The following is a 9,505-nucleotide window of genomic DNA, read 5'->3' on the forward strand; positions in this document are numbered from 1 at the left end:
ACCATTGTGGTTGAGAGAAGCTAGGTTGAAAACTCGTGTCCACAATCAGGGTTGTCAAAATCTGTCTTAATTCATACAGGCAAATTAAGGCTGCTTCTCCATCTCGAGCATGAGATCTTTTATGGTACTCACGATTCGATGCATCGTATATACTGTCCATAACATGATGGATGATAGCTATGCATCTACTATCATGGCCGTCCACCACATGATGGACAATTTTAGCTGTGCACTACACCGTATAGTGCATCGTAAAGAATCCGTGGCTCTCCAACTTTGAAATTGGTAAAGCCAAGGGTATTTCATTCTTTTATTTCTTTTTGAAAAAAGGTTTGCCCACTACCTATCAGAGTGCCCCAAAACCAATTAAGTACGGCAAATTTGACTCATTCTGATAGTGAGAACAATTTACTGTAACTAATAGCTCAGCAAGTTGCCCAGTCCACCGCGGGCAAAATCTAGATAAGGTCTCGTGAACTTCTAGCTAGTACGCAGTCCACAAGGTCGGCAAATTTTTGTAGCATGTTTTTTTTTCCTCAGGTCGTGTCTATTATCTTTGGAAGTGTGTGACATCTAAAACTCAGACATAAGTATCTGGCATCAGAGATGTGGATAAAGCAAAACTGGAGTTACATCAAAGTCTGAGTAGTAATCTACAAGAAGTAAATGATGATGACCACAAAAAATCTAAGAAGAATTTTAAACTTTGTCATGTTGAAATAAAAGCCCATAGAGTTCATCCGGTTTACTGAGATCCAGATGGCGGTGGCGATTCTTCTTTTATTCTGCGTACAAGAAGTAATAAAATCTTAAGAGAGCTAGAGAAGGGTGGAGAGAATTCTCATCATGTGAAAAAGATGATCAAGTTTCTCATTGAAGAAAAATGATCAATTCCTTTGGATGGCATTTAGTGATCCAAATACGATCACCAAGATGATCTTAGATAATTAGTGATCTTATCTCAAGATAATTTGGTCTTTAATAATCTAAAATCATTATGTTTGATATGTTATATTTCAATAATTAAAGATTTCGGATATCTATAAGTAATTTTGAATATCAGATCTCAAAGATGAATATTTCATCACTGAACTGAGTGCCATGCAGTATCATCATGGTGCAACAACACGTGATGATCTCGTTACCTTTATCCATATCATCCTTAATCTTGAGATAATTATTTCATACTAAATACCTCCTTAAGCAAACCAAATATCCACGAGACTTTTTACACCTACTATTGACATATACCATCTATATATACATCATTAATTGGAAAAGAAAAAAAAAATGTGCAATGAATCACTGATGACATCAACATTGCCCAGACCAGGCCCAGCCAAAATGCATTCATGGAGACGTAGACTTGTTGTGGATTGTGACACTCGACAATCCACCAACAATTGCAAGTGGTTTTAGTCAAGGACAATTGTAAGTGGTTTAATCCACAGCCTCCCCCCATGTCATGTAGCTTCATAAACATGTGCCAAATAGCCGCTTCCACGGCTAGCTAATTTCAACGGCTTCGGTCCTGTGCTATAGCTGTACGCAATCATTAGACTTTTGTCTTCTGTTTTTTATTTTCTTTTTCCTTTTTCTTTTGGCATCTGCTCCCCTTATAAACTAATTGAAGACCTTTGGTTTTATTTTTCTATGAATTAATTTCTATTTTATCCTAAAAACTTTTCAGAGATAAATCCACCATAACCTTCAAATATCCTAATAAATTACCTTTTATATTTTTGTGTCTTCCTCTTCTCACTTATTTTGCAAGAATTTTCTAGCTACTTAATTTGTTCAATGTCATGGTCATAAAAATCAAGTTGATATTGAGATCACAGCACCGTAATGATAGTGGCGAGGAGCTCAAATCAAATTCACCAAAGCACCAAGAAGTATAACTTGTTGACCAAACCTCTTTTTAGTTGGAGGTTTTGTCCAAGAGGAGGAAAGGCTTGCTCAGCTACCAGGACATAGTCCTGCCATTGCATGAACTTTGGACAAGACAAGATTCCTAATCCATGGCAGCACTCTCATTATGGGTATCCCAATCCTTGGGCAATCATTTCAATTAATGGGATGACATCAACTGGGATATGCTAACAAAAGGACCATCTAAGTGGCATGATCCTAGGAACTAGCTAGGAAGGACGTCAATCCTCTCCATATCCTTCCCAATTAGTTCTTCGGTGCAGCTTGCCATCCAAATGGCTTCAATCAATTGACGATGTCCTATTGAACATGATAGAATTACAATGCAAGTAGGTCCTATCCACTGACCATTGATTGATGTAATTTACGTGCATGGACAACTAAACTCGACCCAAATCCACTTCTTACATGAACTAGGGAAGGCTTAAGGCACTTTTCAACATTCTACTGTATATTGGATACACCCAAAAATAAACCGAGCATCTAGTTTGGTGCACTAATCCGGGGGCTGAGTAGAATAAATTTTTAGGTGAATCAGAATCCTCAGATCCACCGTGGACATAGGATAAAATCACTTCAAATTTTCTTCTCGGTTTTATCTTTTATGTGTGATAGAAATATGATCTAGATGGTTTCATCCTATACCCATGATGAACTTTGTACACCTCATAATTTGTCACCGAACGGCGCCTGAGTTGACCGGAACTGGCCATCGGAGTAAATGTAGAGTATGAGTGTTCCATTCTACTCAGATGGGAAGCCTGAACTATATAGAGGCACTCCACACGTCACAAGGAACATATAGATTGTTTGAATGTGGCCAAAAAAAATGTCCATGAAAGACTAACGAAGTTTTGATGATTCACGGCACTTCATCTAATCCACACATTTGTTTTCTTTTTTACCATTTGTTGTCCTAGGGGTGTCCCATTTGTTGTCAAAACCTGTTCCATGAACCATCGCCATCTGAATGGTTTATTCGTTAGCGATTTAGCCTGTCCTGTTCCTATGGGACTACACTGTATCCGCCCCCGGATTTTGGGCAGCTGATTGAGTTTGGTCGAAATCCATGATAGCGTATTGCTCTTCAATCAAATGATATGATAGCCAGATGCTGCACGTTAGAGAAATATCCCGTTGAACATGGCTTAGAAAAGTTTACCAATGAAGAATATGGCCTGGAGATATGACGTCACATGGGACACAGCCACCACATCATTTGATCATGGAGATGGATGGCTATTAAACAAAGCATGATGTATCGCACACAGAATGCACCACACAACACCTATCCCATTTGATAGCCATTCCTCTTCGTGATTGGGTGAGATAGCAACCATCTAGAGCTATATTAATTGCTTTTTATGGGATAAATTGGGCACCATAGAGGATCCATGAGCATCATACGCTGCTAAAATATGATGCTGGATTTGAATATAGCAAGGGAAACAAAATGTGTCCCTTCTTCTCTCTAACTTTATGTGGTAGGTCTTCAAGAAATTGCAACCAGGAATTAGGCGTTCAGATGTGGTGCTTGGCCCATGGAGATTTTGCTTAGGCCTATTTTTATGTTTGAACTTTTCTTGGGTAAATAAGTTTATCAAATCAGGCTAAGATTAATTCATTCATAGGAATTAGAAAGCAAAATAAATGACAACTCAAAGGAAATATTTGTCATAATTGTGGTGCGGACACTGTCACCGGTGATGATCGATCGGAGCTAACTTGGATACATGGATGACGCTGGAGTACCAGATCAATATCCATTTGGCTCAATTAAGTTGGATCTTGATTTCTTCTATTTTGAGTTTTAGTTATGAGGTCTTGTAGATCCAGCCTAATTGAGTCAATTGGATTGGATCTCGTTAGCCATTTTATTTTTATTTGATTGCTTCTAATCTATTTTAGTTGGACTAGGAATAGTTTAACTTAAATTAGAATTTGGATAAGGATGAGAGTTCTAAGTGGTTTGGTGTTTAAAATATAAAAGAGTCCAAGTAGTTTGTTCAATATTTAGTTTAGCCTATAAAAGACTTGTTAAAGAGAAAAAGAAAGGACAGAGAATGCAAAAAAAATTTTAAGAATCAAATATTATACATTTCCTCTTCCTTCTTTCTCTTATTCTCTCTCTACTTTCTCTCCTCTTCTCCTCTTTTTTATTTTCCTCAAAATTAAATTCTGCACTACGATTCCATTGCTGAACTTTCAATCTACGCAACGACATTCATTGATCCTACCTTGCAATCAATCAGGAATGCGATCGTCTTCGATCTTCAAGAGAAGTGAACTCACTCCTCCAAGCCTTATTTGATGTATCTCTCGGGAGATCTCTTCAATCGATATTTAAATATATATATATATATATATATATATATATATATATTATTGATTTTTTCTATGAGTTTCTATTCCTTAATTATTAGATTTGCATGTTAAAGATCTAGAGATATATCCTAATCATAGGTGGTTTCTTAATCGCCTACGATCCATAAAACTTTAGATCTAGAATTCGTCTATCATTTGCTTAATTTCTTTGCCTTAATCTAATTATATCTAATCATCAAGGTAGAACTTGAATAGATCTATTTGTCTGCTAAATACTTAGTTAATTGCTGATCTTAGTTCCTTTTTGCATGGCTTTAGATTGCATGTCACATCTTTAAAATCATAACATCTGAATTCTAGATCATATCCCGCATTAATTTTTGGTATCAGAGCATATAGGTTTGATTAAGATAATTAGAATCTGCATTAGGTTTAAATTCTACATTGAAAATCTGCATACAGAATTTCAGATCCATTCTAAAATCTACTGTACCAAAAAAAAAAAGAAATCTAGGGCAAACTACATCAAAAAATTCTGAAATTTGGTGGAAAGAGATCTAACTTACTAGAAAGTCTAGGGTTAAAATTTTATTAAGTTCTAAAATATTTAGAGTTCTGAATTTATTCTCGTAAGCCATCCTGTATGCAAAAATATGTACCCAGTAATTCTGCAGTGAGCAACCCTGAAAGATTTTAAGAGTCCTATCCGTAGAAAACTCCTAAAACCATGAAATTTTGTGACCAGAGTCACGACTCATCTAGAAAGTAGTTTTTTAAATTTCACTACAATCAGAAGTCTGTAGGTCATATCCTCAATTTATTCTTGTAAGTCATTCTGTACGCAGAAATTCTATACCCAGGAATTCTGCAGCGAGCAACCTTAAAAGATTTTAAGAATTTTGTCCCTAGAAAACTCCTAAAATCATAAAATTTTATGACTAGAGTCATGACCCATCTAGGAATTGGTGTTTTAAATTTTATTTTAATCAAAGATCTGTAGGTCATCAATATTAGTATTAAAATCTGCTGATCATTAAGAATTCTGCACCAAAAAAAAAAGAGTCCATAATATATTAGAGACCTTAGAGATAGAAATTTAATTTTTTACTTGTTTGCACATCTTCTTCTTCTTTTTTTTTTTTTTTACATTTCATTCTCCATAATTAACCTTAAGGGCACTAACCCAATAATAACATAAGGTGGGGATTTCATCATCCTTCCTTGGTCCATAAACCATCACCCTCATCTGTATTAATCCTAACCCTTAAATAAAATCAATTAGACGTCGATCTTTAAGGAACTCGAGCTCAATTAGGGTAAGATCACTGAAGGTTAAACTGGGCTTGGGCTTGTCTAATCAGCTGGTGTCTAAGAAAGTAGTTCAGAAACTACGTTCCGAAGAAAAAAAAAAGGTGATTTTCTAATTAGGTCTATTGCGAGAGTATGGAAAGTCTCCCACTGATCTTATACTTATCTGGCCAGTTAGGTTGGCTAGCTTTGAGCTTGGAGGGCTTGTAGGTGAACTTACAAAATTAGGAGCTGTTTAGGTCTAGGCAAACCCTAGGTTAGAGCTTAAATCTAAAATCTTAGATTTGGCGACTAGTGTATGCCAACTAGATCAAGGGTCGAGTACTTGCAACAGTATTTGCCATCTACATCTAGTATGGATCTCAATATAATAGCTATGTGTGGAAGCATGTGGAGCAATTAACAAATTTAAACACAGGCTTTAAGAATTTGAGTGATGACATGTGAAATACAAATAATGCAATTCGAAATTTAACTGCTAGGATAGTGGTTTTAGAAGAGAAACATCCCAATCAAGTTAATTTCGAGACTCCTCAGGAGATTATCGGGCATAGAAATCCTAGAGCTCATTAGAAAATAGGCCCAGGCCAACCCCTTCTCAGATGACCACCTGATCTTGATACCCCACCTGTGCCCCTAGCTCGGAGAGGACCTTACATTCCCTAGGGTCTAGATATGGGCCGTAGGTTAGATATGTGCCCCTATCATGAGCCCATGGATCAAGATGAGCATGTCCTAAGAAGTGTTAAGATAGAAGCACCCAGCTTCGATGGTTTGCTTGACCTTAAGGAGTATTTGGACTGGGAGGTAGATATAGACCACTTCTTCGAGTGGTATGACACATCTGAAGTCCGAAAAATTAGGTTTGCCAAAATAAAATTAATCAATCAAGCTAAGTTGTATTGGCATAATCTAGAGCATTTAGCTGAGCATAGGAGACAAGAGCCTATAGGAACTTGGGAGGAGATGAAAGAAAAGCTGTGTGAGAAATACCTTCCCACGTCCTACAAACAATGTCTCCTAGATCAATGGTAGAGGATGACTCAAGAAAATTAACCTATCTCAGAGTACATAATCAAATTTGATGAATTTCTTATGCGATATAGTGTCATCGAGGATAGGACTGTCACCTTATCGAGATTCAGTGCTAATCTCCTAGAGGACATCCAGCGAGAGCTATTCTTACGTGAGGTGACTTCCTTAGAGCATGCCTACCAGCTAGCATAACATATTGAAAGATTTCAAAAGTATCCGATTTCTCATCGATCTACCCTGAGCCAACCTATCCCTTCAAGTCCTAGACCGAGCACTAGTCAAACCCCTACTCATCGACCTTCAAATGTGGATTCTCCGATGAGAAGAAATGATAAGAAGAAGGGAACACTAGAGATGCTGAAGACTAGTGGACCTATCATACTGCCCAAATATTTTAAGTTCCAAGGCTATGGACATCTATTTGCCCATTGCCCAATGCCCTTCTAGAGCTTTACACTTAGGAGGAACTGAAAAGAAAGAGCCTAAGTATGTTGAAACTGAAGAAAGAGAAGAAGTTTATGAGGCTGATCTCAAGTTAGCTGAGAAATTTGAGAAAGATGAAGATGTTCTAGGCTATATTCGGATAGAACAAGTCCTGAAGAGAGATTGGGAGTGATCAGAAGTATAGTCGCTCAGCCAAAAGAAAGCAAAGATTGATGACGTACGGCTATTTTTCATACCTACATTAAGCATGCTGATAAAGCATGTAAAGTAATCATAGATAGTGGAAGTTGTATAAATGTCATCTCCATTAATGCTATATCCCATCTAGGTTTAGCACCTGTAAATCATCTGAGTCCCAATAAAGTCTCATAGGTAGATACATCATCTATCCCAATCAAGCATAACGTGCCTAGTTCCTATTCAATTTCATTACTATCAAGATAAAATCTAGTGTGATGCACTATCGATGGAGGTTGGTAGTATTAGGAAGGTCGTGGTTATACGACCAGGATGTCACACTCTTTGGATGATCAAATTCATGCAGTTTTTGGGATAAAGGAAAGAAAATTATGATCAAATCCTCTCCACCCAAGATTACTACTAAGAAAGGAACTGTGGGAGCCAAAGTTAGTACTAAGAAAAGGGATCTGAATTTAATTAGTGTTAAAAAAATTGGGAAGGAAATGATTGAAGGATCAATGATTTGGATCTTAGCTGTCAAAAAAAATCATGAACAACCCTAGATCGAGTATCCCTAGGAGGTAGTTGCTCTCCTTGATGAATTTAAGGATGTTTTTTCTGAAGATCTTCCAGACCACTTACCACCAATGCGCAATATTCAGCATGCTATAGATCTAGTTCTGAGATCCACCCTACCACATTTGTCACATTACCGATTAAACCCTACTAAGTATGCTGAGTTAAAAAGACAAGTTGAAGAGCTTCTGAAAAAAGGATTTGTTAAAGAGAGTTTGAGTCCATGTGCGGTGCCTGCGCTCCTTACTCCAAAGAAAGATGGTACTTGGAGAATGTGCATGGATAGCCACGCCATTAATAAAATTACTATTAAGTATCATTTTCTAATTTTCTAGTAAGATGATCTGCTGGATATGATAGCAAGATTCACTATCTTTTCAAAGAAAGATCTTAAAAGTGGATACTATCAGGTGAGAATTAGATCAGGAGATGAATGAAAAATTATCTTCAAGACAAAGGATGGTCTTTACGAATGGTTGTCATGCCTTTTGGTTTGTCCAATGCACCTAGCACTTTTATGAGAATTATGACTCAGGTATTACAGCCATTCATTGGTATATTTGTTGTCGTATATTTTGATGATATCCTCATATATAGTCAATCTAGAGACAACCACTTAGACCACCTTCGATAGATTTGTTTGACCCTTAGAGTTGAGAGCCTTTATATGAACCCAAAGAAATGTGATTTTATGACTGATCGAATAATTTTTTTAGATTTCGTAGTGACTCCTGATGGTGTATCTGCTGATCCTGAAAAGGTCAAAATGATAGTTCAGTGGCCAGTGCCTCAGAATATACATGATGTTCCTAGTTTTTATGGCCTGACGACCTTCTACCATCGGTTCATCAGAGGCTTTAGTACTATTATGGCCCCTATTACGAATTGCATTAGGAAGGAAACCTTTGAGTGGACAACAGTTGCCAATAAAGCTTTTCAAGAGATTAAAAAGAAGATAACCCATGCACCTATTTTGCGTCTTCCTGATGTTTTAAAGGTTTTTGAGGTTGTATGCGATGCTTCAGGTGTAGGTATAGAAGGAATTTTGAGTTAAGAAGGTCATCCTGTGGCGTATTTTAGTAAAAAATTAAGTGATGCCAAACTTAAGTATTCTACATATGACAAAAAAAATTTATGCGATAGTTCAGGCTTTGAAACATTGGAGACATTATTTGCTACCACAAGAATATATCCTTTATTCTGACTATGAAGCCCTCAGATTTCTAAACTCCCAGAAGAAACTAAACCCTAAACATGCTAAATGGTTTGAATTTCTTCAAGCCTATACTTTTATTCTCAAGCATCGGATGGGAGTAGAAAATCGAGCTGCGGATGTGCTTAGCCGGAGAGTGTCTCTACTTTCGACTGTTAGTGTTGAAGTTGTAGGGTTTGAGAAGCTTAATGAAGAATATGTAGAGTGCCCTAACTTTAAGGACGTTCATTCCTCACTTCAGCAAAGACCATCTAAAGAATATAGTGATTATATGTTGTAAGATGGCTATTTGTTTAGAAACAATAAATTGTGTATCCCTCAAACATTTGTCTGAGATTTTCTTGTGTGGAAATTGCATGCTGGTGGACTAGCTAGACATTTTGGTAGAAATAAGACCATTGAGGCTGTAGAGAATCAATTCTATTGGCCTAGTTTGAAGTGTGATGTTGCCCAGATAGTGGCCCAATGTCGAACTTGCGCTTTGGCAAAACA

This window comes from Elaeis guineensis, chromosome 6 (genome assembly GCF_000442705.2).
Source record: "Elaeis guineensis isolate ETL-2024a chromosome 6, EG11, whole genome shotgun sequence".
Taxonomy (NCBI): domain Eukaryota; kingdom Viridiplantae; phylum Streptophyta; class Magnoliopsida; order Arecales; family Arecaceae; genus Elaeis; species Elaeis guineensis.